At 43.9% G+C, this 26,637-nt stretch overlaps 1 protein-coding gene and 1 long non-coding RNA gene across 2 annotated transcripts in view; one reads left to right on the plus strand and one right to left on the minus strand.

Moving 5' to 3' along the window:
* Positions 1-1,545: 1,545 nt before the first annotated feature.
* LOC105430302 (discoidin domain-containing receptor 2) overlaps positions 1,546-26,637 on the plus strand; it is a 135,804-nt gene continuing 110,712 nt past the window's right edge. The window contains exon 1 of the mRNA XM_089077047.1: positions 1,546-1,947. The gene's annotated coding sequence lies outside the window, so the exon portion shown is untranslated. The remainder of the gene's footprint in view (positions 1,948-26,637) is intronic.
* LOC148936751 (uncharacterized) overlaps positions 6,708-26,637 on the minus strand; it is an 86,516-nt gene continuing 66,586 nt past the window's right edge. The window contains exon 2 of the long non-coding RNA XR_016139313.1: positions 6,708-7,519. This is a non-coding gene — a long non-coding RNA (uncharacterized LOC148936751). The remainder of the gene's footprint in view (positions 7,520-26,637) is intronic.

Raw genomic sequence — 26,637 nt, forward strand, 5'->3', positions numbered from 1 at the left:
TGCTAACCGATAATTGCGTCTTTCGTTCTCTCCGAGTAGCACGACGATCTCCCGCGCGACCTACCGCAACGATATATTTCGGAACGACGGTGCCACTTACACGAGAGCGGCGTTCTCCATCCTGCTCGGATTCTCGCGTCGACGTTCGCCGCTCGTCGAACGAGACGAACCACGTCGGACCTCTTCGCTCTACCGTGGCCCGTAAAACCCTGTGGGAAAGAGCAACGCGAAACCGCACCGCGCCAATGTCTTGCGGCGAGATGCTTGGAAACATTAGAAAGCATGATGGAAAATAGTCAAGTTTAATCCCCACCCCCCCCTTCCCCCTCCCTTCCCAACAATGTCAATGACACACACACACACACACACACACACACACACACACACACACACACACACACACACACACACACACATATATATATATATATATATATATATATATATATGCATTTTACGCGAAATGTCCCCGATTCCCCGCACTTCCGTCCGACCAGAAACAGCGGTGTCCTGAGTAATTTAAAGGCGATTGTTCCTTAGGAAAAAATTAATTCGCGCGATGCCAGCCTCGCCTCTCTGTCGCGCTTTTTAATATTCACCTCGAAATAACTTCTTAACTAGGAGCGTTTAGATTAAAATTCTGTTCAATTAAAAATTATAGTTGAAGAATATGACTTCCCTATCATATCCGTCTCGAACTTTTTGCCCGGGAGAAATGTAAATTTCATCGCATATGCAATCCATATCAAAACTAAAAAAGGTTCATTCTACTCACGCGAATTAAAGTTATAGAATTCATAAATTGCATTTTTTTTCCTCTCCAATAACTTCAGCCAGCTACTTTGTATGGGCATACTGCTACATCGCTTATTTATAGTGCATGTAAATTTTATGTATTAATTACCGGCACAGAGTCTGTCTCGTAATATCGCTCCACCGCTGAAACATTTTATTCATTTTGCAAAGTGTACACATAACTACGGTAATGAAGTCGTATTCATATTCACTCTGCTGGGTAGTATATTTACGGTCTCGGTAACAGAGAGCAGAGAAACAATGCAAAAACTACGCCGGTTCGACGGTTACAAAAACTCGATTACTTCGCGTTCCACGTCGCAGCTGGAAAAAATGTCGCATTACGTCCATTTTATCTCTTTCTTGTTTCACGTCTCAAATAATCGAAATCCCACTTTTTCTTTTTAAATCTACGAGGAAAATATATTCGAAAACATCTAGACGGGAGGAAGGGAGGCCGAGTATGTGCGCGACGAAACACAACAAAACTCAAAAAGGATCCACGCCATTTATCTCCGCCATTCATAGATCCGAAATTCGAGCGGGGGTGAAAGGCTATAATACCCGGGCACTAGCGGGAGCGCGCCGTCGATGTATCCGAAGGGTTAAAATTGGCGAGAGAGAAGAGGGGCAGGGGGAGGAAGAGGACCCAGATCGCGCGCGCGGAACGGACTGCCGGCGATACTCGTGGCGCGTGTATGCGGGCGCGGATTTAGTACGCGGTGTCGCCACGGGTCACGGCGGCGCTGCACCGTCGATGAGATCCTCAGTCCGTCACGGGGTCGCGAGGGGTACGCATTGCTCTCGTCGATTTTGCCGTACCCGAGCTGGCGAACGTCGCGACGCGCGAAAAGCACACGCCGCGAAAAGTGCCCGCCCCGCGCACTTGACAGCTCGCGCGCGCGTCCCGATTTATTCTTTCTCTCTCTCTCCCCTCCCCTCCTTCCCATCATCCTCCCCCTCCTTACGCTGAGACGCGCGTCGCGAAAGAGTGTGATGTGCCCGGTGAAATGACGGCACCTTGTGAATCACGATAATCAGACGGCGATCGCGGGGTGACAGTGCGGGTGGCAGGAGGAGGGAAGGTCACCGGTGGTGAGCACTGCGGCACAATAACGGAGCTTGCAACGTACGCTACCTGTTACTAAACGTGTGAGTGCTCCTTTCCGCAACGCTTGAATGAAACCAATCCTTTGCACTTCGAACAAAAGAAAAAAAGTTTAATATTGCATATTATGCACTTCGTGCATATAATATGCAATATTAAACTTTTTTTTTTCATTTAATTTTAGCATATATTGTGTTGAGTGAAAATTTAATGTTTTATTTAATCGTTTGGTCATATTTATTTAAAATATAAGCATAATTTATTTTAAATATAAGCCAAAAAAAATGAGAAATTATACTGTTGTAAAGAAACCGGAGTTGAGTTTATCGTAGAATTGCAAAGGATTTTAAATATTATTACGTTATTGTACCATTTAAACCCTTGCAAATTAAGTAATACTGGTTATTCGCGACTTCGATTTTATTAGTTTAATAGAGAGATATGTTGGTATTTTCTGAGAAAGTTAAAGAGACAAAATCACATTCTTGCTACAGACACGCATAAGTCTGATTACACTTTCATTATTTTCTTTTTCGACGTAACCATACATTTGCAAGCAATGCGCGATAAAATGAAAAGATTTAAGATTCAACCAAAATAATTTGACAATTCACGTCCCATAAAAAGAAAGATATTCAGACAGAAAGCATCCGTATCCCTCAAGGGAATATTCTTCAACTTTTCGAATATAAGCAGTCGCGCTTCGAAAAAGTGTGTGTGTGTGTGTGTGTGTGTGTGTGTGTGTGTGTGTGTGTGTGTGTGAGAGAGAGAGAGAGGGGGGAGAAAGAGAGAAAGGAACGCACGTATGTCACGTTTGACGAAAATGAACGATATTTTTCAAAGAGAAAATCGTTCGCGTTCGTTCCTCGACAATACAAGAAAAATACGGCGAACGTCAAGAAACTCAACTGTCACCGTGACAGATCGGAGCGTGCGTTCGTGTGATTCTGAACGATCACCGGCCATTGTAAACACAGTTGCAGTTTGCATTCCATTATTCCGCGCTCGGAGCTCGGTCAATCGCGCAGAACGCGTTGGCCTTTCGATGAAGAGCGGCAGCCACCGCGATGTCACTAACGCGATAATCGCGTCACGCGTCTCTTTAGTCGGCGAACGGCGACGGGTCGTCCATGCTCTCCGAGGATCGCTTTGTGCCGACAATTTCTCGGCAATTGAGCAACTCCGCCGGCACGCAATTAATAATGCGGCCTCGCGAGATAGGACCGAGATAAAGCGGCCGCGCGCGTTTACGCTATCGAGCCCAGCCCGGGGAGTTAAATGATCACGATAGTGACGATGCGGAAAGCGCGTCCCGCTGCGTTGTCCGCAATTTCGCCGTGCATTATGCACAAACGACGCGTCACGCGCTTCGTCTATGCCAGCAAGTCAGCCGGCTCTCCCGATTCATCGCGCGCGCGGCACGCTCCGAATTTTGTTCCCACTTTCTCCCGATTCTCGTGGTAGAAACTTAAAAAGTTTGCATAAAATTTTCCGCTGCGCGAACGCGACCGCGCTGATGTCACGGGGCTCGTTAGAATTCCCTTTTCAGGGACACTTGTCGAGCGAAGGTCTCCGATATGCCGCATGGCGATCTACGCCACTGGTTGCTTCCACGCGCGATAACTAATTCTCGTCACGTAAACTCCTATGCGTGGCACACGTCACATTCTGGGTATAGAATGGATTCTGTGCTACGTTAGGTGTCGACTCGTCCAGCTGATTGCTTTCTCTGATGATCGACCGACTCGGCGCGGTACTCCAGATCTTGGTTCGATTTTTATCGCGGCATTGCCGCTCGACGACACTCGCCCCGTGCATCTCTCCGAGTTTTGGCTTCATATAATTTAATCGGTCATAACATTTTCACGATAAATTCGCTGCGTAAATAATTAAGCCGGCAGTCGACGCGTTTACCCGCCCATAGCGCCCTCCATCAAAATAGGTTCTCTTTGTGAGCAAACGCGAATTGTACGCCGAACTGGACGTATATTTCGAACTTGTGTAAATAGCACGTAGCGCTCGCTCCCGTATTCATATCGAGCGCGACTACACCGCCGTTGAATAATTCTATCACTTTAATTACCGAAGTTTATAGCGCAAATCAGCACGATGGGGGAATAATTGAATCTCGCGGATAGGACAGGCGGAAATGCGCGCGTACTCGAGCCGCTCTCGGTCTCGCGCGGCGCGACTCGGCGGCCGCTTTTCTTCGATGATGTACGGGGTTAGGCGGATTGTTGTAAATATAGCATGCGTCGGACAGTGACTAAAGGCGAGAACATCAATCAGCAGTCACGAGCCATTGTGCTCCACGAGGCTGATAATAAATAGTACCTTCCGTTCTCGCCCCGGTTATAATTCCTCTTCCCGATCGCTCTCGCGTGTCTTGTCTCTCGTCGCTGCCTTTTTCTCATTTTCCCCCGACGATCGCATACGCGCGCGCGCAACGTACCCTCGTACATACGGCTGTATGTAGTCTGTGCCGCGAACAGGTGTCTAACTACCGACTGCCGTTCCTACAGCTATAGAGCTTTGGCCGAGTACCTTTATTGTAGCTTTATTGTACTTCTTGCTTCCTGCAGATCGCTCGAATCCGTACAATTACACGTGAACTGCGACCGTAGGATAGTACCCACCACTCGCCTGTCTATCGATTAACCATTAGCGAAATTAATGGTGCCCGTAGACAATAGAATAGCGCTATAAAGCTTAAGAAAGCGAATTAGATACGAGACACCGGTGCAGATTGCACTAGTCGCGCGTGTGTTTATGTCGGGCTACGTGATCCGCTTTCAATGACGCAATGTCGCAAAAAAGATACCGCCGCACTCTGAGGCGATCGCTCCGCTTTATTCCGCACGGCGATACATACGTAGAAGTCATTCGGAAGGTTGACAAGTAATTCCCTCGATAATTTTCCCTCCGTTGCGTCCACCATCAGAAAGTACATCGAGTGAAACATGACAACCTGCTAGTAAATTACATGTTTTCAGAAATTACATCTCGACGAGCGAGATATTCGGTTGACTCGTCCGGCCACTCATTTTATAATGGACAGAAATGTTAAACAAGCGAGATGACAGTGCTCACTGCTGGGAAAGCTACGCTTGACTTTGATTTTATGCGCGCCGCGCTTCTCCCGCCTCGAGAGCACCGGCTTCGCCGTTCTCTCGCATGCGCTTTCTAGTTCAGTTTCAAACTTTAATTAAAAAGGTGGAGTCACAATAAGGTCCTTGTATCTCCCCCTAGGGCTAACCTTACTCTTCCTCATCACCGCTCATCCCATCAGGATCCTCGTGTCCGAGAAGCTATTTTAATTTCATTCACGGGAAATAAACAGAACAATGAAATTAACGTCGATGGACGAGCGTGCACATTGGCGCGTGCCTCTAATGTACAGTCAAAGTATATACATTTCCGATACAAATGGTACTCAACAACAGGGGTGAGTTTTTTCGGTCGAATACAGTAAATATGGGTGCAACCACAATAAAGAAACGAAAAAATGAGAACGATTAAAAATCAACGTCAGCCAGGCGCCAGGCTTTCCATCTTGCGCGTCGTTTGATTAAAATTAATTGCTGCGTTTTTAATTATGAAATGAAATGTAAACACTCACTTGGACGGACGTTTCCAATGAAAAATTTTCATTTCGTCCCGCGATATCTACTTCGCGGTTGTATCGAAAAGAGACGGAATTTTTTTTCATGTAATTTTGTAAAATATCGGGATGATAATGTAATATACGAAATTTACTTTAGCGCCGTCGGTTTACAAAAGCTGAGTAAAGGAAAATTCGGAAAATTCTGCGGTGAGTCTTTTCGGTTGAAGGGAAGCCGACCCACTTCAGTGGATGTTCAGCAAACCGCGGGATTGAGGTGGCTGTTACCAAGGCGCGCCGATCTTTGATTAAGAATTCAAGCGGAATAAATTGAGTCTCTGATAAAAGGTAATCGAATTTTCGATACTTTGCTTCTCGAGTTGTCTCGTACAAATTAATATAGCGTTTTCAATAATTCATATTATTATGATCATATTTTATAAAAGTCGTACAAAACATGAAGTTGTATTTAAAAGTAAAAAAAAAAGTGGGAAAATCAATAACGTCATTTTCAACTGTTCGTATCACATATACGTTAATTACTCTTTCTCTAAATACATTTCAATTATTAAATCGCTCAACTAGTAATATCGTGCAAAAATATTTTACTGTAACTTGAAGCTTCTGCAAGAAAAGTGATAATAGCCGTTAATGTCGCATCACTGCTAGCATTCATTTGCTTTGTCAGAGAAGAGCCGTGCAATGATTCACTGGTGGTGGATAAAAACTATCGGGGCGGCTCACTAGCGATTGTATCTGCGCGAGAGCAATTATAAGGTCGGCCGACAAGCGTGACGACACTGGGTCATCGTCGGCACGTAATCGCAATCACTCGCAATTCACTGCGGCATTTCACGCCGGCATCATGAACCGCATCACGGTGTCATACCAAAACTTAATCTAATCTCGCTCCTCGGAAATATTTATCGAATAATCAACCGATGGCCGGTTGTGAAGTGCCATTGCGTGCGCCGCATCGTCACGTCGAAACGATTCATAGCGCTCGTATAATGAATAATCGACTCGTTCCGCATGCGATTACGCTCGCGAGATTACGCTTTCATTTTCCGCTCGATATCATCGGTACCGAGTGCGATTAACGTATTCGATTTCTCGCATCAGGCGTTTCCGATTTTTTGTATAATAATTTATTATTTATTATTTATTATTATTATTTATTATTATTTATTATTAAAGAGTCATGATCCAACTTTATATATTTGTATCTTACATAAATAAAATACAATCGCTTTAATAATATATATATATATATATATATTATCATATAATTCTTTTCTCTCAGCCGTGCTATCGTCTTTTTCGTCTACATTTCAAAGATATTCTGAATCTAATTTCCTGTACAAAATTACGTCGAGCGTATATAACGATCAGAGATAATTCCACTCACGTTTATAAAGTATTTCAATTATGCGGAGTGTTTATACATCTCGTTTACGATAATATTACATTCTCTATAGTTTTATCTTTCGGTCTATAAAACTCGCATGTCATTTCGTGTTTCGCTGAATTTATCGCGTAGTACCAATTTTACCAGACACTTTATGAAAGTGGGGCGACAGCTACACGTCTACGGAACAGACGGCAAGACTGGTTAATCCAAATCCGCGAGGGCCTATTCGTCGCGCAAGATTAGCAGCCCACGTTAGTGATTAGACGAAAGCCGTTACTCCGGTTAATCTCCCGTGAGGCTGCCTGTATCCGCAAGCTACCTTCCGGATAATCTGACAAGCGCTCGCGCATTCGTTCGTCACGGTTTATCGCCGCTGATCTCTCGTCTCCCGGGGCTGTCTTGAGTTGTCGTTCGAAGGAGCGCAATGCAGCTAGCACGGAGAAAACGGCCAGTAAAACGATTCGTTCCACCAATATAACGAAGCAACTGAGCCGGGTAATGACGTGGCGTTATGTACTCTTAAAACGATGCCCTGGCATCGTCGCACTCTTGGGCTGCGTGCCGCTGAGTTTTGACGGAGATGCATCTCACCGTAGATAAAAATCTGTAAAAAAAAGAGACCCGTTAAATGTTTTTCCATTAAATTTTTCCCTCCCTACACACGCATTTTCGTTTTAGTGCAATTTGTAGGTCGTATATCATTCTTATGCGAGAAATACAGTTTTCCCGGCGATGATTTCCTGTCGCAACACTGTGTTAAAATAACGCTTATCAGATCTAATCCTTTTCCGGGACATAAATCACGAACTGGTACCGCACGTGTCCGCCTTCGCTGGTGTCGTTAGCTCATACATAATGAGAACATTTTCTCGACGTGCGGTCGCCGCTAAAATATATATCTACGAGCGCATGGTTAGCATATTACGAAAGTGCATGTTCACTGAATCCGCAAGGATTGCGTCATCATAGAAAGCGTTCGACAAACGCGCGCGAGTAGGTGCAAAATCTCCTGGTTACAAGTAGGTAGCCCCCGTCCAGGACGGTATCCTTCACGGCATGCAAAACTTAGCTAATCATGTTTATAGCGTAAGGAGTAGTCGCCTGGCGCACCGTTGATATTTGTCTCAATTAATCTCACGTGAAAGTACGAGTTACGTATCATTAAGAAATAGCCCGCGACCGGGCTGTTTACAGGACAACGTTGTCGACAAAATAACACACAGTGGATAATTAATTTCCGCGGACAGTTTCTTTGTTTCTCACAAACAATGAAACCTCTTTTTCCCTCCTTTCCTGTTTTTCTAAAGTTTGTAAACTTTTCTTAGGAAACAGCGCAGTTTGTACACTGATACATTTTCTCTTTTCAATTATATTGAAAGACCCAGTTTCCTCAAAAATACGATAATTTCATGTAACTTTGAATCTTTCAGTTAAAAATAGTACGATGTGCCCACGTTTGCTTATACGGGTCCCTTTGTCGATGTAATTATCTACGATAATTTCCCGCAGAACGCATTTTCCCACATAGCCGTCGACAAATCATGCGACGATAAAGCGTGCGTGTATTTATCTTCATTACCAAGCGACAGCCCGGTCATAAACATAATCAGAAAGTTCGTTTAAAGCGTGCATAATATATTTATAGCTGAAACGATAGCGCATTATGAATGTACAAAATGCTTCTACAGCGTCATCGTGAAAATAGCTGCAAATTTCCGTAACGCAATAATTTGATTTATTTCACAATCTTCCCTGCCGAACAGCCAAAATCGATATCTTTTTCCATTTCACTGTTTCTACGCGTTTAAATATCTTATCACGATAAATTTTCGAATAGCTGAATCGTTGAAAATTTTTAGATTAGATTTCGAATGTGTAGAAAGAGGAAGATAAAATTAAACACGAATCGTGTTTCAATTTTATAGATAATATTGAATTTCGACGAATATTTTCCGCAAATTTGACATAATGTATTACAGAAAGATCTTCTCCCTACAAGTCTTGCCACAGACACGCGTCGATGAAAAATATGAATATGATATTTCATCTTCATCATTACGAAACAGTTCACACATAAAGTTGATCAAGAAGTTTACTCTAAACACGCCTTACATATATCAGCGATAGATTATGAAAGTGCATATCCATCCTATAGCGAGGCTGCATCGGAAGTCTGCAAGCGCAAACTTCCGAAGCGTGATAACTCAGTGTAATTTAATAGCGCATTGTACTACGGAAAAGTCTTTCACGTACTTTCTTACGTATTATAATAATATAACTTGTACAGTATTTTTTAATCTATAGCTCTAATATATTTTTATTCTATAGCGCTAATATAACAGAAATAAATTTATTACAAGAGTTAACGATCATTAATGTACAATTTTTGTTAATCTAGGAAAATAAACAATTAAATTTTATTTTAAGTACAATTTATTTTTTACATCGATCGATCTGACAAATTCAAAATTGTCAAAAGAATATTATTTTTGACGTTCATATATTCTATGTGAACTCTTGCTATATCTAAATATGAAACATTTTAGAAATTTTCTTTCCTCTGTCAAAAATATATAAATTCCTGTGTTACATAAGTGTACGGAAAATGGGAAATTATTGTGAAATAATACAGAAGCGCATTTGAGCATAATGAGCACGTACACGTTTATCAGACCTATTAGCTCGCTTAGACAAGATGAGGAAGTGAGCGCACCGGATGTACAATATGTTTCACCTGGCGCGTTACGAAAGTACATCCCCCTTGCAACCTGCAACGCCGTAGGAAGTGGTATACGCAAGCGGACTTAAACTTCCGAATAGAGGATAACTGACTTCCGGATAGTTTCTTTCGAGATCGCCGTGAAATCGCCGTGAAATCGCGCGCGATCAACACAGCGCTTGTGTTCGCAAATATATGTGTGTGTGTGTGTGTGTGTGTGTGTGTGCGCGCACGCGCGCGCGCGCGTATACATATGCACCCGTAGCGTACTCGAGGGCAAACAGGAAGCGGTTCCCTGCAGAACCAGTCTATCGTTGGTTCGCGCCGCTATCTGTCCACGGCAGCACGACGCAAACATTTGTTCAGGACGGGGGAGGAAAACCAGCGGCGACGGCGGTGGAGGCGCGAGTGGCGATATCGGTAATAAGATAACGATTGTCCGGTGAACTGCACCCGGTCTCTTCTCTCGACTCCCCATGGTTGTTTCAGTTCCTGTTTCTTCGTCCCATCCTCCCCTCCCCTCCCGTGGACCCTTCTCTTTGTTCTCCTCAGCCCCCAGCCTCGCTGTACTCTTTGTGCTCCGTTCTTCCTCTCTGAAACAGCCTGGGCTTCTGCAAGAGCCGCGCCCGCGCTCGTTCGTTCGAACTTCCTCTATTGAGAATCCTCGGGGCTTCGCCCCCGGGTTCTGCAACTCGACCTTTCAGAACAGCGATGTTTCTCCATCGGTTAGTTAGCGGTTGAATTTTTCTGCCGAACAACAATCACGGCCATTAAAGTCATTCGCGCAAAATCAAGCGCTCTTCCGAGTGTTAGAGTCATTAGTGATTGGAGATCCAGGTTGTATCCATCGGAGCCATTCTCTTGGAGCCGTTCTTAAGTGCCTCGTTGATTACTTCCATCGACTCTAGACATCTCAATGCAGCCGGGATCTGAATTCGCAGATATCCGAAATGTTATTACGCGCGATACCATTGCGGACCAGAAGAATGCACGCGAGTGTTATCCGGATGAATCGCGAGCACGTCGAAAGCAGATCTCCTTCTCTTGGCTCGAACGAGTCCGTAATACCAAATGATGTCGGTCGACGATTATGGCACTCTTGGTCGGGATCCTCTCGGAATCGAGATTCCCAAAAACGTCTATATCGCGTTCTTACGATTCTCATAATGGAGCCTGCCTCTCGAAAGAAGATCCTTCGCTTCATATCCTTTTTATCCAACCTCCACAAAACGCGGAGTGTGAGAGAGAGAGAGAGAGAGAGAGAGAGAGAGAGAGAGAGAGAGAGAGACTACTCCACATATTCCCCGGTCGTTCTATTCGGCCTACGTAATGCCAGTGGACAAAAGAAGAAAAGCAACCCCCGTGCTTACGCTTCGCGCGTGCATTGTACGTCCGCATTATTGGACCCGCGGTGCCGAATCCACGCGTGATCCCAGCGGGTAATAAAAAACAACGGTTCGTTCCCGTTCTCCGCAACGAGGGTGGTCGTGGACTTGTCCGGCGACGACGATGCGTGTACACCGTACACACGCGGCATAGGACACGATCGGTGGGAAGAGGAAAACGGGAGCCGCGATACCGATGGGCGAAGGTCGGCGCAGGGTGTCGGCTTGGGCCAGCAGCATCGCGGGGCCGAGCGGCAACCCCCATGCCGGTGTGAGAGTCGAGCATGTGGCAATAAACAATTTGTTACGTCGAGAGGGTCGAAGCCTGCAACGGCATACGCTCTCGCGCATTCTCTCGCCGTTTCTCTCCCTCCGTCTTCTCTTGTTCTCCCCTTTCCTCCCCCCCTTTCTCTTTCTCTCTCTCTTTCTTGCTCGTTCGTTCGTTCTCCTATCTCGCTCGTCGACTATCCGTTTCCTCCCTTTCTCACCCTTCGGCCACCCTCTCCCCCTCCCCCGTCTCGCTCGTTCACGCACGACGTTACTCCGCCGTCGTAGCTGCGGAGCGACGTAACAATCAATAGCGGCGCGTCACGTTGTTTTCTACGTTACCTCCGTCCATATCACACATGCGATCGTTAACCTCTCGATTATCGTCGTGGCGACCGCAACGATCACCACCCTTCTATCCCCAGCCGAACCGCATTAACGAATGCCATTATACCGCGTATCGACCGATGATGTAATAGTTTTAAAAATAATGGATATTGCTATAAGCTCGAGTGAGTTATGTCCAAATCTTTCCAGCGGTTATTATGCTTCACGTGTTGGTTTATGCCACGTCGGAAAGCAATTTTCACATCCATATTCCAGCGTATATGGAAGATAGGAGTAGCTGAAAGGATAAATATTTTTAAAAAATGTCTTATTTTTTATCTAACATATTTCTAAAATAAAAAAAAAATATTTAAATATTAAATGGATATATTTTTCTTTTCGACAAATATCCTCCACGATTGGAGGAGTTCTGTCAAAACAAGAATAAAAATGATAAATCTCGTAAGAGTAATATTAATTCTCTGATTCTCAAGACTAATTAATATTTACTGTATTTAAAGTATACTGCTTTAAAATGTCATGACATATACAGTCTACGTCTGCAGCTTTTAAATAAATCTTGTTTCAAAGTGTTCTCTCATTTAATTACGCGAGTAAGTTCACTCATGACTCGCTCGCTCGGTGATAGAAAACGCGCAGCATCGCGGAGTTAACGAGAATCGAAGCCGGGGGAAGATCACGTCAGGGATACACACTCCCCCCCCCACACACACACACACACACACACGGACGAATACCTGCGAAACGGGGAAACGTTGGAAAAGGCTGCAAGTTTTTTTCCTCTCGCTGTGCGTAGCGCCGTCCGCCGACATTATACGCACGCAGACGATAACGGAGGGGACTGGGAAGAGAGGAAGAGACGCAGAATAAAATGAGATCGCGTTATATGCACTCGTGAAAAGGAGCCGGAGGGAGCCCGGAGAGTATCTCCGTTGCTTGCACGTGGATCATACGGCCACCGATGCACACACCGGCGCAAAAGTTTTATAACACATGCGTGTGTGTGTGTGTGTGTGTGTGTGTGTGTGTGTGTGTGTGTGTGTGTGTGTATCCGAGTATGAGTGGCCGCGTGTGCACACGTGTCCGTGTGGGTATACGCATACCTCGCTGTGCATCGCCCACACAGAGACATTCTTTGCCCCTTTGAAGGAGATATACACCGGCACCGATGTGTGCGCCGCATCGATGTGCTCTTTTTGCGGGAAAAACAAACGCGAATTCCGTTTTTGATGCGCACTGGCGCACAAATATTTTATAATGTCGGCGAAGATACACGTGCATACACATTTGCGATAAAATGGATTTTAACGTATCGCGTCCCCTCTCCCCTCATCCCTCCCGCGTTCCGCGCGAATCGCGCCGATCGCGCTGCTACGCGACGCTGATCGCCGACATTGATGTTCTCACGGTGCAAATCGTTCGCAGACCCGTGTATTTATCCACCATGCCGGATTCACGTCAATTTTTTTATGTGAAAACTATGCGGAAACGAGATCCACGATGACGATTATCCCGTACGTCGATTTATTCCCTCGCGTCGCGGCGGAGATATTTTTTACGTGCGTTAAAAGAGGTATTTTATACACCAGTCGCGAGGATCGCGTCTCATTTTCGGTTTAACGTTTCTTTTGCTCGAACATTTTTCATTAGCTAACGAGTTGCCCGTGCACATCGATAATTGCATATACGTATATTGCATATACGTGGCTGTTACATTCATATTACCATGGAAATAAAACAAGTGCATTTTCGCATAAGTTTTGCACATAATTTGACACTTTTTCCAACGTCCGACGTTTTCCGATCATTAAATCGCCTTTGACGTGCAGTGATCTAAGTAAAAGCAATTTTATACAATGGGGCGCGCGCTATCGTACATCGCTTTTTCACGGGCTGGTGTACCGCATTTCATTCACGTGGGATAGGCCAATATTTCTTTCCCAGTAGCGCATTTATTTTTCCAGATAGCAATTCTAAAAGGTCTTTTATATTTAATAATAAAATTAAGCCATATTAAATTTTATATTATTTTCGAAAAATTTCAAGCTTGAAAGTATAAACATGTTTACACGTGGATCCAAATTTTCGTATGAAAATTTCCATTTTTACGTTCTGCGATGTAGTTGTAATTATATTTTTTCATTTTTTTCATTTTTTCATATTTCAGTTTTTTTTTCTCTTGTCAAACGCGTTAAATTTTTAAAAGAAATGGTAATAATATCCTCGATAAAATTTATAATAATGATAATCGATTGATCGCTCACATAGCAAGTGCACTGACTTTCATATTCTCTTCTCTGGATTCTAGCGCGCCTTGTAAAACCGTTCTCTTCGTTACGTGAAAACACCGCGTTTCGCCAGGCTTCGTCACCAATCCGCGCTGGGGATTTCCGCTAAAACCTTCGTTTCTACCTCGTTTTCACAAACTCCGGCGCGGAGTGACTGACGCGTTTGTCGGCTCGCGGCGATGGAAACCAACGACAAGCGCGGTAACCAAACTCCATTAATCAAGTGGCATTCGTCGCTTAATGAAAAGGCCAAATATCGCCCACCGTGAATGAAAGATAGCCGCTCGCGGAAACGATTCAAACTGTCGACGTAACTGCCAAAGCGAGCAACGTGCAAATTTCGCCATGACTATATGAGGGTGGGTGGACGTATCAGATTCCGCACGCCTCGACGAAGCAAATATCCCTATTGCGTCCAATAATCGATATTATCACAAAAGTAGCACGGCTATTCAGACTATTTGTATCAAGAATAGTCGCGGGATTTAAGAATTGTTTTATCCCTTATAGCCGGTAGTATACCTAAATATAGAAAATAGTCACTATTTCAAATTCTACGATGGAAACTTAGAAAATCGAAAATTCATAAATCTCTCACCAGGGATTAGTGTGAGTGACAGTTATTCACACTTGATAAAATAAAATGTTGAAATCCTCAAAGATTTAAACGTCAGTATAGATTCAGAGTTGAAACAATTTCATTTTTAGAGACGTGACCAGAAGTGACCTATACGCGAAGAGGGACTTGAGTAAAATTTTTAGTGCCGGTCGCGCCAACCACTCTCTTCTTACAAGTTACGCGCCACTGTAAAAACTTAGTCTCACGGTATGTAATAATAGGCAAGAAAGGCCCAGGCCCGTATCTCGGGTTCTATTAAAAAACTTGAGGCTAAACTATTCTAATAAAATGCAGGTTGCACGTCGAAGGTATATTTGATCCTTTAAATATACGTTTAATTGAAAAAAAAAGTTATAAGATTCAGGCTGAATATTGCAGCAAAAAGAAAGACGTATTAATTGCTATCTTCCAAGCATGATATACACACGAGTGAAGCGGAAGAATTAAAAGAACTTTCGAGAATATATAAAAAATTAATATAATCGTGACCGTTGTAATAATAATTACAAGATAATAACAACGTGATCAGCAATAATAATTATCATTGATATAATTAGAGATAGGTGTGATGCGCGTGTGATATTAATCCTCATTGAATACGACAAAAAGATAGATTCGCATGAAGAGAGATAGACAGAGAAAGAGAGAGAGAGAGAGAGAGAGAGAGAGAGAGAGAGAGAGAGAGAGAGAGAGAGAGAGCGTAGAGGTATTTATATTAAATTGTACAATTTACATTTCGAATAATAAACGGTTTATCAACAAAATCATTGAGCAGCGAGATTCAAATTATAGAGATATATAGAGAAAAATAGAAACAATTGAAACTAATAATTGTCGCATTGTAATCCGCAGTAAAAGTTATGAAATAATATATTTCATTTCTGTTGCTAGATTAATTTTTAGCGGTAAGCACGGAAAAATATATGGTTTTCAAAACTAATTCTCGCAGGGATGTATAATATATAATCGACGCATTCCGATGCGATATGTCGCATCGCATGCTAATTGTGCAATTAAACCGCGATTTAAATTTAATTCCTCCGCCTCTTAACTCGGTGTTTACTGCGCTCGTTGCCGATACGTCCGCGATACTTTGAATACACGATATCGGGCGTTAATTAAAATTCGATGTACGCCCCCCGGCGTTTTCGGTGTCGCGTAAATAAAGCAAGATTTCGCGCGTCACATTGATTTTTATCCCAGGGCTATTTGGAGATATCTTACCCGACGTTCGCAAAATCGTCCTTCATATACGAGCCTCGCCGTATGCATATGCACATGAATCGGGGCTGATGTGTGCAAGTGACACGTGCACGTCCTCATCCTCGTTCTCGTCGTCCTCGTCGTCGTCGTCGTCCTCGTTCTCGTCGTCGTCGTCGTTCTCGTCGTCGTCGTCGTCGTCGTCGTCGTCGTCGTTGGAAATCAATTAGCCCGACATGCACCGGGATACGTGTAACACCTTCTGCCTGCCGTGTGCACGGAACACTTTTCGGCATTTAACACCAGACGGCATACACAAACATGCACACGTGTGCACGTTTATACGAGTTATTTTAGTAGCGTTGCCCCCGCACGATAATAGGATAACCCTCGCGCTTCTAGAATTTCATTCAGTGGTGAATCTCGGCGACCGCGCCGGTAACTTCCGGTCTTAATTACCGAGATAATGAGTCGGAAGACTCCAAGTAACTACTTTTCGATAATACGCTAACGCGGCTAATGCGACACCGCAAGTACTATCACTTATACTCAACGAATTAATGTCTCGCGGCCGTATGGAAAAACGCAATTATCCCGATTGCATATTCGTTTCGAATACTAAGCGAAATAATTACTAAATATAGATACGCTACTATTGGCTAGTTATATTATGCAGATAACATATCGTCGATCAATAAGCGTAACAGCTTCATGCATTCGTGGTAATACACCTAAACGCACTCATTGCTTAATATCAGCAATATTCTAACTCCATTATCATTGTACCACAAAATGCAATTGCATTCTATGACGGATTTCGATTATAGCTTAACATAATCCAACGGTTTGATGAATCTTTCGAAAGGCTTTTTGCGCACGCCAGCGATTATGCGTTTAACAGGAAGGAAAAATATTTTTGCGCATTCATTTACATAGCTTTCATAGCCGCAGATTATATTTTACTGTGCATTTTTCCCCAAAATTTCTGCTAATACCAGCCGCGGCTAATCAGACCTGGAAATGGAAATTGCGCTCCGCTATTTTTCAGGCGGAATTTGACGGACGACCACGAGCTCGCCGGTGTCACGCGATGCTTTCGGAAGTCCGCGTACACATAAATGGGCTTGTCCGTTCATTCGCGCATTTCCAACGGACGGAATAGCTACGAGCCGGCGACCATCGGCCATTCAGCTTCGGGTTTACGCGCGTATGCACGTGTAATCCCCGCGGGGTTTATAGGCCACCATCGCGCGGCGTACACAGCGCGTTACATATCTCCGCGGTGATCACCGACGCTGGATTCTCGCTCTGTGTGTCGGGGGCGCACCCCCCCCCCCCGGCCTGTCCCTCCCGTCACCGTGTCGTTAATTAAAAGCCACCGCATCCTCCGCGACCGAGCCCGACGATCCGCCGCATTTTTAGTAGCTGTTTCCACCGCGCTCAACGGCAGGAGTATCTCTCGATCACGAAACTTCTTTACGCTTTACGATACTCGCGGTTGAGCGCACCGATAGAGACGTTATCGCGTCGGCACTCTCTCGCGCCGGTTTATTTACGGGCCGGTCCGCCAGTTCGGCGAGGAAAAAACAAGTGAGGAACGCTGGCGTTCATTACGAAATCGTCCAAACGGCTTAATCCAAAAACGAAATAAAAAAGAGGGGGAGGGGAGGGCAGGACCCGGCTCCCCCTCCCTGCCCCCCCAACGAGAGTGTGCCGGGACGAATTCCCGTATGCAGTTGGCACACGTTCGTGTCAACGTGTGATTTCCAGTTTACACGAGATCGCGTGCACCGTGTGGTGGCAACTGCATCATGCGCCACGATGGAGCGTTACGCGGCAGCGTCGAGGGTCAATATTATCCGGTCCCAAAATCGATCCATAATTATTAAGCAAACACGACGGGACGCAGGTTCCCAAAGCATGCCTGGACAAATATGATTACATCGTTGATGTGAACATTCCGATCAATATAAACTGCATGCGGTGGCATTCTCTACCCAATTAAGCTCGTACGGATCTGCCCGCGCATACATGAAAATCAATCCTCATTGGCCGCGCATCGATGATATCGCCTAATTAGCTCAGAAGCCGGTGGCTGCCTGCAGTATATATGCCCATGCATAGCCGCCGGCAAAAACAGCCATCTGCGTGGTTGTACTCCGTTCGCGTAACTAACGTACTCCCTGTTTGCCGAGTCGAGTCGCCCCTACCGCCGGCTCGAGTTATTCAGCTCAATTTTTCTATTGCCAAAATTATTTGCGAGCGAGCATAAAAAGAGAACGATACAATAGCATCCCTTTCCTTCTTTCTCTCCCGTAAGATAAAATATCAATTATATAAAATATTGTAAAATTATATATGGACATACATAAAATTACATTGTATATATTAAAATTATTTATTATATATTAATTATATATATAATATATTTTTCTATTAATAATTTATAATATTTTTATACATATTTTTATAAATATTCTTTTATGATATTTTTATTTCAAAGAGTTTTTTATGTGTGTGTGTGTGTGTGTGTGTGTGTGTGTGTGTGTGTGTGTGTGTGTGTGTGTGTGTGTGTGTGTGTGTGTGTGTGTGTGTGTGTGTGTGTGTGTGTGTGTGTAAAATAAAAATGTTGCTGTGTGTCAATTTAATTGTTGCACTTCTTTATAAAGATTTCACTCTTTTATTCTTGTATAATGAATAAAAGACCTGAACTGAAAAGTAACAAACTTGCGTTTCCAGTGTCGCTTATAATTATGTATATAACTATATTTATGTATATAACTAGTATTAATTCCCGTATTAACCACTCCTTTTGTGCTGTTACAATGTTTTTTATAATATTGGATTTTTCTTACTCATTTTAAGTAACTTCAAAAACACATTACTTCATTTAATATATGAGCAGTCACAGGCTCTCTAGAATTACCCAACGCCAGACGGACGACGGACGCTGACTAGAAGTGTTTCCGGACGTATATCGCAATGCTATTCATCGCGTGCCTAATTAACAGTGCCCCGTGGCATTCTGACCCCGGCATTGTGCCGTGCGTCGCGAGGCCCTTTTGCGGCCCGCGCGCGAACGGCGAGAATTTAATTAACCTGTTCTGCATTTGATAGCCGGCGAAAACTTCCGGTCGGTGTCTTTTGTGAGACGGTCGTAATTAATATTCCGCGAAAGCGGCAAAGAGCGGAAGGCTCGACCGAGAGAAAGGCAAATGCGGGTCGGACAGCGGGGGGTCCCCCCTCGAAAAGGAGTTGTGAGCCTGGTAGTAGTGCCCACTCGAAAAGGATCAAAAGAGTTATCAAACCGCGAGCTTATCGCCACTGCTCGAAACATTTATGCAAATGAACGCTCTCCGAAAGGAACAGACGCCGTTTGCTGCCGCGTAAATTTAAAAGTAGGCCATCGAGGCGACAGGTATCGAGACAATTATTATTTTTAAACTGCTGTTAAACACATTTATCCGTGTAATATGATGAAACGTGATAAATATCTCAAGATAATACTACTTGGAAAACAAAGGACAAAGATAAATGTTAAAGTAACATCGTGTGACAGCAGACTTTCCTGAGTCGCGGTGAACCGCAAAGTCGTTTATTCCGCGGTTACAACCGAAAGTTGTATCGACAGATTGTATCGGTGTTGAAAGTCTAAGCACGAAGGAAACAAGCAACGTAATTAGACGTAGCGCGATGCACTCCCCCGCAGGCTGGGGAAATATATTCATGATCGCGTCGGATGTTATCGAGGGGGGGCGGGGGGGGGGGCGATGTATGTTGTTGCACAGAATGGATTGCGACTGATATCTAACGTGTGAGTTCGTTTTCAACGTAGGAAATATCGTTGTGGGCGCGCAAGCACGATCTTATTACATTTCCGCCATGAATCCCATCGAGATACGCGGCCCCGAGAATAGTGTAAGTCACCGAAGTAAGATAATGGAGAGGAAAAAGCGCGCGGTGGATACGCGCGGAGGTGAGGAAGAGGGGGCGGGAGGGGAGGGGATGAGATCGCATATACGCGGGCGAAACATGGCAAAGCAATTTCTGTACAACCACGTTTTCTCGTTTCCAACGAAGGGGGCCCCTCGTGAGGAAGCCGGGGAATTTACATGCGCACTTACACATGTATGTGTATGTATGTACGTGTATATGTGTTCCCCGTGGAAAAGAATGGACTCTCATGAATGGTCGAGCGATTCGCGAGATTCGCTCCTTCTCCCCGTTTCTCTCATTACAAATTACACCGTGCCCCGGACGGCTTATCGACGATTTCCCATGAAACCTGACGAGAGCGCGCTATCGATTTCGCCGTCGTTAATGATAATCAATGCCGGACGCGATGAGATTTCGCTAATGGAACATAATATATCCGTGCCGTGCTATCGTGGTATTATTACCTCATTTCCCGAACGAGAGAGAGACACTCTCTTCGCGGAGCGGAGAGCTCTCGTTCTCGGCCGCGCTGAGTCCGAGAGATTTTTATCGTAGCTCACAAATGCCTTCTCCGCCTGCCATTAACGAGGAAGATTAATTTTACCCGACGTCATATTCCGTAACGTGACAACGAATCGCGCGATCCATTTTCGTTTCGATAGAGAGAGAATCGATATTACAGAGGGCGGTAATATGTAAATGGCTATATAAAAATCAATTCAACCGAAAGGCACCTCGGATTGCTCCCAATTTATGGCATGGAATCGCGCAGAATAATTCAATTGAATAAACCTCGAATTGCATTAACTGACGTAAAGAATGTCTTTGTGCAATATTATTACAATCGCCGATATAACATTCTATGAGCGTGTAGATTTATAGTGCCCGTATCACCGTAGCCGTTTATCGCAAATTACAGGCGCCAACTGACTTTCTGTATTCGCTTATCGGTTTTATTAATTGCCTGCTAATCGAGAGCCGCGAATAGGACGAAAAAAAAATAATCACGTGTTTTTCAGATTACCGCCGTAGCTGCATCTGTCTGTCTTCCTTAATAATGCTCGCTTATCCATATTCATTAATTACGTCCATGCGCTTTACATCTGACCTCATTTCGCTTCCGGGTTGATCTCTATTATATGAACGTAATATTCATAAACTCCCTATTGGTCGTAACTGTCGCGACGAACACACGCGACATTCGTGCACTTTCATTAATAAGATGGGACTAATAAAATTATGACGTAACAATAGCTTATTAAAATAGATGAAACAATTACATAATAAATATAAATTATAAAAAGTTCTATCTTCTGTACATATATATTTCTAACTTAATTCACGCAGAATTAATTAGGTCAATTATTTTTAATTATCTATTAAATGTACGGGAATTAAAAAAAAACGACAATGTTATATATTATGATAAACCGACAGAATTCAAAAGGAAATATCTTAATCAAGTGCGCATCTATCTATTCTCGAAGAGAAAAAAGAGAGGAAAACGGCCAAATCCCACATGTATCGCAATGCACCACGATAAAATAATCTCGAGTACACAGATACACGCCGTTGTTTTTTCCTTCTTATCGCGAAAGCCGACTTGAGCTGTTTTATCTCGCGAACAGGAAGAGGAAGCGCGAGAGAGAGAGAGAGAGAGAGAGAGAGAGAGAGAGAGAGAGAGAGTGAGGCCGAAAAAAGTAGGGAAAGAGCGACCGGGAAGGACCGGGAGAGGAGGAAAAAGAAGGAAGGGAAAGAGTAAAGAAAAGAAACGTGCGACAGCCCGATTCGCGCGAAGAATCATGACGTTCCCTCGCGAACGCCCATGCATATGCATCTCCTCGTGCAACAGGAGAGGGACTTTTCTCGGTAGGAGAGAGGCCAACGACTCTCTACATATTTATCTCTCGTCTTCGACAGGCGGAAGGAGCGAAAGGGGAAAAGACGAACGGGACGAAAAGAGCGCGTTCCGTCGTCTCGTCACTGACCCGGGACAATAGACGAGGATTTTCTTAACGACGGACGAACAGTAATGCGGAGAACGAGCCCGGTTGTGTGACGGCGGCCTCCGCTCACAGGCACTGTCACTCGCCTTTAAACGAGGCCCAGGCGACACGACGGAGTCTTATCTCGACGATCTATTGCGGGATCGCTGATTGCTCCCTTCGTTCGTTTAATTTACGATGAATCGCGCGCGCGGGCGACGTCGAGCCGCGTCGCGCCGCGTCGGCGAATAAGACTTGGACGTCCCGTGCCGTGAATGCACGGAGTAACGAGACCGCCGTCACATCTCTTCTTCGTCCAAGCACGAGTTGCATGACCGCCGCGTAATTCATGACGAATCCAATTCACGACGACCGATTACACGAGTGCCACGAGCCGGCGTTAAGAAGTTGAGTCGTCGTCCGACTTCGGATCCTATTCCTTCGATTGATATCTTTCCGCGCGCTTGTGATGCGAAACTGACGACCATCTTGACGTAGAGACACGTCACTTCCTCTCGCAAGAAGTTACGTAGTGCAGCTGTTCCAAAGTTTCCCTGATGTGAGCGACATGCACGTGCGATTCTCGATAAATCCCTGGAATAATGAAAGTCACATTCGCGCGATTTAGTGATTTTCGTAAGGTAAGATGCTGCGTGAATTTGGAACGAGTTTTCCAAAGAATCCGTCTATCTAAGATCGAAATTTATCTCGTATTTCTTAAAAGTATCCTTCACGTCATTATTATGACACTCGCGACTGTGAAATTCTTTGAGACGAGACGAAGTATGTTTGCAATTGCATTCTCCATTCCGCAAACCTAACTTGGTATGCGGCGGTATGTGTTGCAGCTTGACCATTTGAATGCATCATTCCTTCGCGTTTCATGTTTCTTAGACAGGCAACAGACGTATTTCCAAGATATCGTTCTCGGAACTCGGTGGCAGGCGAGACGCCAGTCTTAAGAGTTGATGTTTATTCAACAATATACTTAAATAATTCATACTTCTGGCGCGAATGAGATCGCGCTCGGTAGATACGGCCCGTTTCCGATTCTTCTTGTTCAGACATACGTGTTACTCGTTACCGAATATTTAAAACCGTTCAAGATGCATGACGTGTCGGCCGAGGCGTAAGTAAAATAAGTCTGAATAATTATCCTGATTAAGTTGACGTCATGGTCGAAGCAGTGATATGTGGGTCGTAAAATTCACGATGACTTTTTACACCGTCATCGTTGCGTGCACTTTTAGGTCAGGGAACAGCTAAGAGAGATGACGAGAAAAAGACTTGACCGAGCGTCTGCTGTCATAGCGTCACGTCGCATCTCGCGTCTGCAGGCGTCCATTTACATAACGAGATTATTTCATTTAGGCCGCGAATGGAGTCGTAACCCTGTATGTAAATTCGAGACACGTGAAAGGCGTGCGATCATAGTGTTTGAATACAACGACCCTCTCGATCGTGATCGTACACACTCTTTCGATAAGATTTCACGATGGCGTGCACATGCGCGAGGGGCAGGGGAGGAGGGGATGATCGTCACGGGTTCGTCGTGACCGAGAAACTCGATGACTGTCATAATCGCGTTCGCTTTTCTCCCAAATGCCCGATGACAGATAAGAGAATTAAATCTCGTCGCCCCCACGTGACGCCACGACCGAATTAATTACTCGTGACGCTCTTTCGTTACAATAAGTATACCTAAGTAATTAAATTTACTGGAAATGGAGAGGCAGAGAGAAAAAGAATAATTTTTTACCGACCATTTTAATAATTATATTTCCATATTTTAATAATTGTATTTCCAGATATTTTTATTATTTTCTGTGAAAAGGTCATGTTTATGCTTCGTCGAAAATTCATCATCGTGTAATTGTCAAGTTTCTCTCTCTCTCTCTCTCTCTCTCTCTCTCTCTCTCTCTCTCTCTCTCTCTCTCTCATCAGTTACGAAAATACACCGATAGAGTATCGATCCGATAAATTAAGAGGACGAATAATTCAACGTCACATTGGATATAATCTAATCGCGCAAACTGATTCACAGTGGACTCAAAGAAAGTCGGCAATAATCCATAACGATGATTTTATTAATCAAGTAGCGATATTTATCCGTTTCATACACGGTCACAAATACAGGTGTATCAATAACATGTAGGAGCTTCGAATATTGCATTACCTAATTATCTATGTAAATGAAGCAGCCGTTATTCGAATAATAGAATCAACTACTCAACATACACTAGGATATGCAATTAACCCCCTCAACGCACTAGTAGCCATAAATTCGTCGATGTGATAAATTATCTCGGACCAGACAATGCAATCGGGGACAATCGTTATCTCCCTTATTGTACGATCAAAATATTCATCCCAATCTCTACGTAGATGTCAGGATACTATAATATTACTAATAGATATCACTAGATTACGTATATTGTTGCAGACTAAAATGAAAAGAAAGAAAAATATGTGAAAGCATCTGCGAATGAAGTATAAAGTCATGGAAATATTTGCCAAAGAAACTCAACAAAGCTATGTTTATTCTATATATATAATATTATATATGTATTATGTACGTAGCAAATCTAAATATGCGAATTTATATCAATTTTTAATTTATTATTGTGATTTTTTAAAATAATGTAATGATAGTAATATATTACTTGAATTATACAATTTTTAGTCTTTATAATCCTTTATAGTCTTAAAATATATTCTTTGTCTAGGTCTAGAGTCTACTTTTCGCTCTGTAGCCGGCGATACTATATTCTCATCTCACGCGAATAGTCAGATTTAACTGGCCGAACAACATGTCGAAAGTTATATGAAAGTAGGCCAACTGGCCAGAGGGCTTCATTGGAGGGTTTGTAATCGCGTGTAAGCCCCTAATCCTCATTCCCGTCAGTCAGAATTCCCCGGTGGGGATGAGAAAGATTCATATATCGTGATACAAGGGACCGCGCGCGGTGCTGTTGCGGGGTATAGTTACATGAAACATGGGATGACAAAAGGTAAACTAGATAGCGAAGAAGAGAAAAAGCACTCCGCAATGCAGTAGTAAATTTAATCAAATTTCGGAGCCGATGCATTTCGCTGATTAAATCGCATGGTGATAAGTTTGAAAAACGAAAAGAGAAGAATTTTAAAATTATATTACTCCATTATACGACAAACACGGAGTGACGATTAATTAATTGCATTAAACTCGGCATATTCTATCTGCAGCGTGAAAGACAAAAGTGACAACTTTCAATAAATTCTATTTAAACTTCACTTGAATAGCGCGCACCTGATTCTTACTCCATAGAAACATGGATTTTCATCATGGAATATGAATAATGGTATAGTATCCGATTAAAATTATTAATTTCTCTCTCTCTTTTTTTTTTTTTTTTTTTAATATTGTTCCGCGAGTATTTTATGATCAAATGTGTATGAAACGGGATTAGAATTTTTCGGAAGCTGTTTTCGTCATGCCTTTTTTCCTCAGCTCGCTCCTACGAAGGCTTGAACAAATTCAAGCACCGTATTTTGTTCGGCTCGCTGAATCATTAATGGGCGCCGCGTCCTAAGAGCACAGTTGTTGCATATCCAACGTAACGCGAAGGGAGTCGGACATCGAGCGTGACATAAATATGTAATATAACGTGCCGGCGTGAAAAATGTACTCCGGATTATAAGGGCGGGGCGTGCTCTCTTTTATATCGCGCCGCTTTCCGTCATCCTGCTTCGTCCAATTTTCCGACGTTGCTCGCGCACGAAAAAGGAACATATCGCACCACTTTATTGTGGCAGCGAGCGTTTAAACAATTAACAATTTTTATCTGCGGCGGCGATGACCGACGCAGATGAACGACTCTTTGATCGAATTAAACGTAAAATTAAATTTCAACATGGGTAATTCGCGTCGGCAACTTCGATTTGAATTCGATGAAAATAAATAGAACGCGAGCGGATTAACGACAATATCATATGCAACTCTATTCGATGCACGTTAAATTATTTGACAGCGCACGCGAGCGGATCTATATATTTCGAAATATTCAATGTAAAAAAAAATTCACTGCCCTCGTTCGTGAAAATGTTTCATTTATATCAAACAGCCTAAAAATATCTTCAAAAAAAAAAAAGAACTCAAGGAATCTACTTGCGTCAAGCTCGAGATTAAGCCGAGGGCAACAGTCGCGTGCCTTTCTTTTCGGCTTCACTCATGGCGGATAATCGTGTAACCGATACATCGTCGATATTTTTTCGTCGGATCCACTATTAATTCCCTCATAAATCCGAGGTGGGTACTTCGCCGAAAGGGATCGGCTGGATTTATCGTTCGGCAGGTAGGACGATATGACGATATAACTCCGGCACGAGGCCGCAAAGGGGGAACGACAACACCTCTCTCTTTCTTCCTCCCCGTCCTCTCTCGTTTCCTCTCGTGATCTACTTCGTCATTTCGCTCGCTCTTTTCTTCTCAAGGGGTTCGAGACTGCGTCGAGCGGATCGGATGACGCGGATGAGTGCGGGGCATGCGGCACAATGCAACGCGGCAGATGTGCCCCCGACTCAATGGAATCGTCGGTATCCCCCCGGTTTTTTCCTCTTCTCGAGTAGTCGCTCTCTGGCTTCATCCCCGCCGATCTCTTACTTCCTTTTTCATCGAGTTTCATCCCTCCACTTCTCTCCCTTTTTCGCGCGTCTATTACCGGGTTGCTTCTCTCTCTCTCTCTCTCTCTCTCTCTCTCTCTCTCTCTCTCTCTCTCTCTCTCTCTCTCTCTCTCTCTCTCTCTCTCTCTCTCTCTCTCTCTCTCTCTCTCTCTCTCTCTCTCTCTCTCTCTCCCCCCCTCTCTCTTTCTCTCTCTCCTTCCTTTCTTTCTACTCAACTTCCACCCCTTTCCCGTCCTCCTCTCTTGTACGCTCGTCGCGTATGCTCGCGCGAATTAACGAACTCGGCCACGGATTTCTATTACAGAGAGATCCG

This window comes from Pogonomyrmex barbatus, unplaced genomic scaffold (genome assembly GCF_055798465.1).
Source record: "Pogonomyrmex barbatus isolate J1 unplaced genomic scaffold, ASM5579846v1 scaffold2, whole genome shotgun sequence".
In the NCBI taxonomy this organism is placed as follows: Eukaryota; Metazoa; Arthropoda; class Insecta; order Hymenoptera; family Formicidae; genus Pogonomyrmex; species Pogonomyrmex barbatus.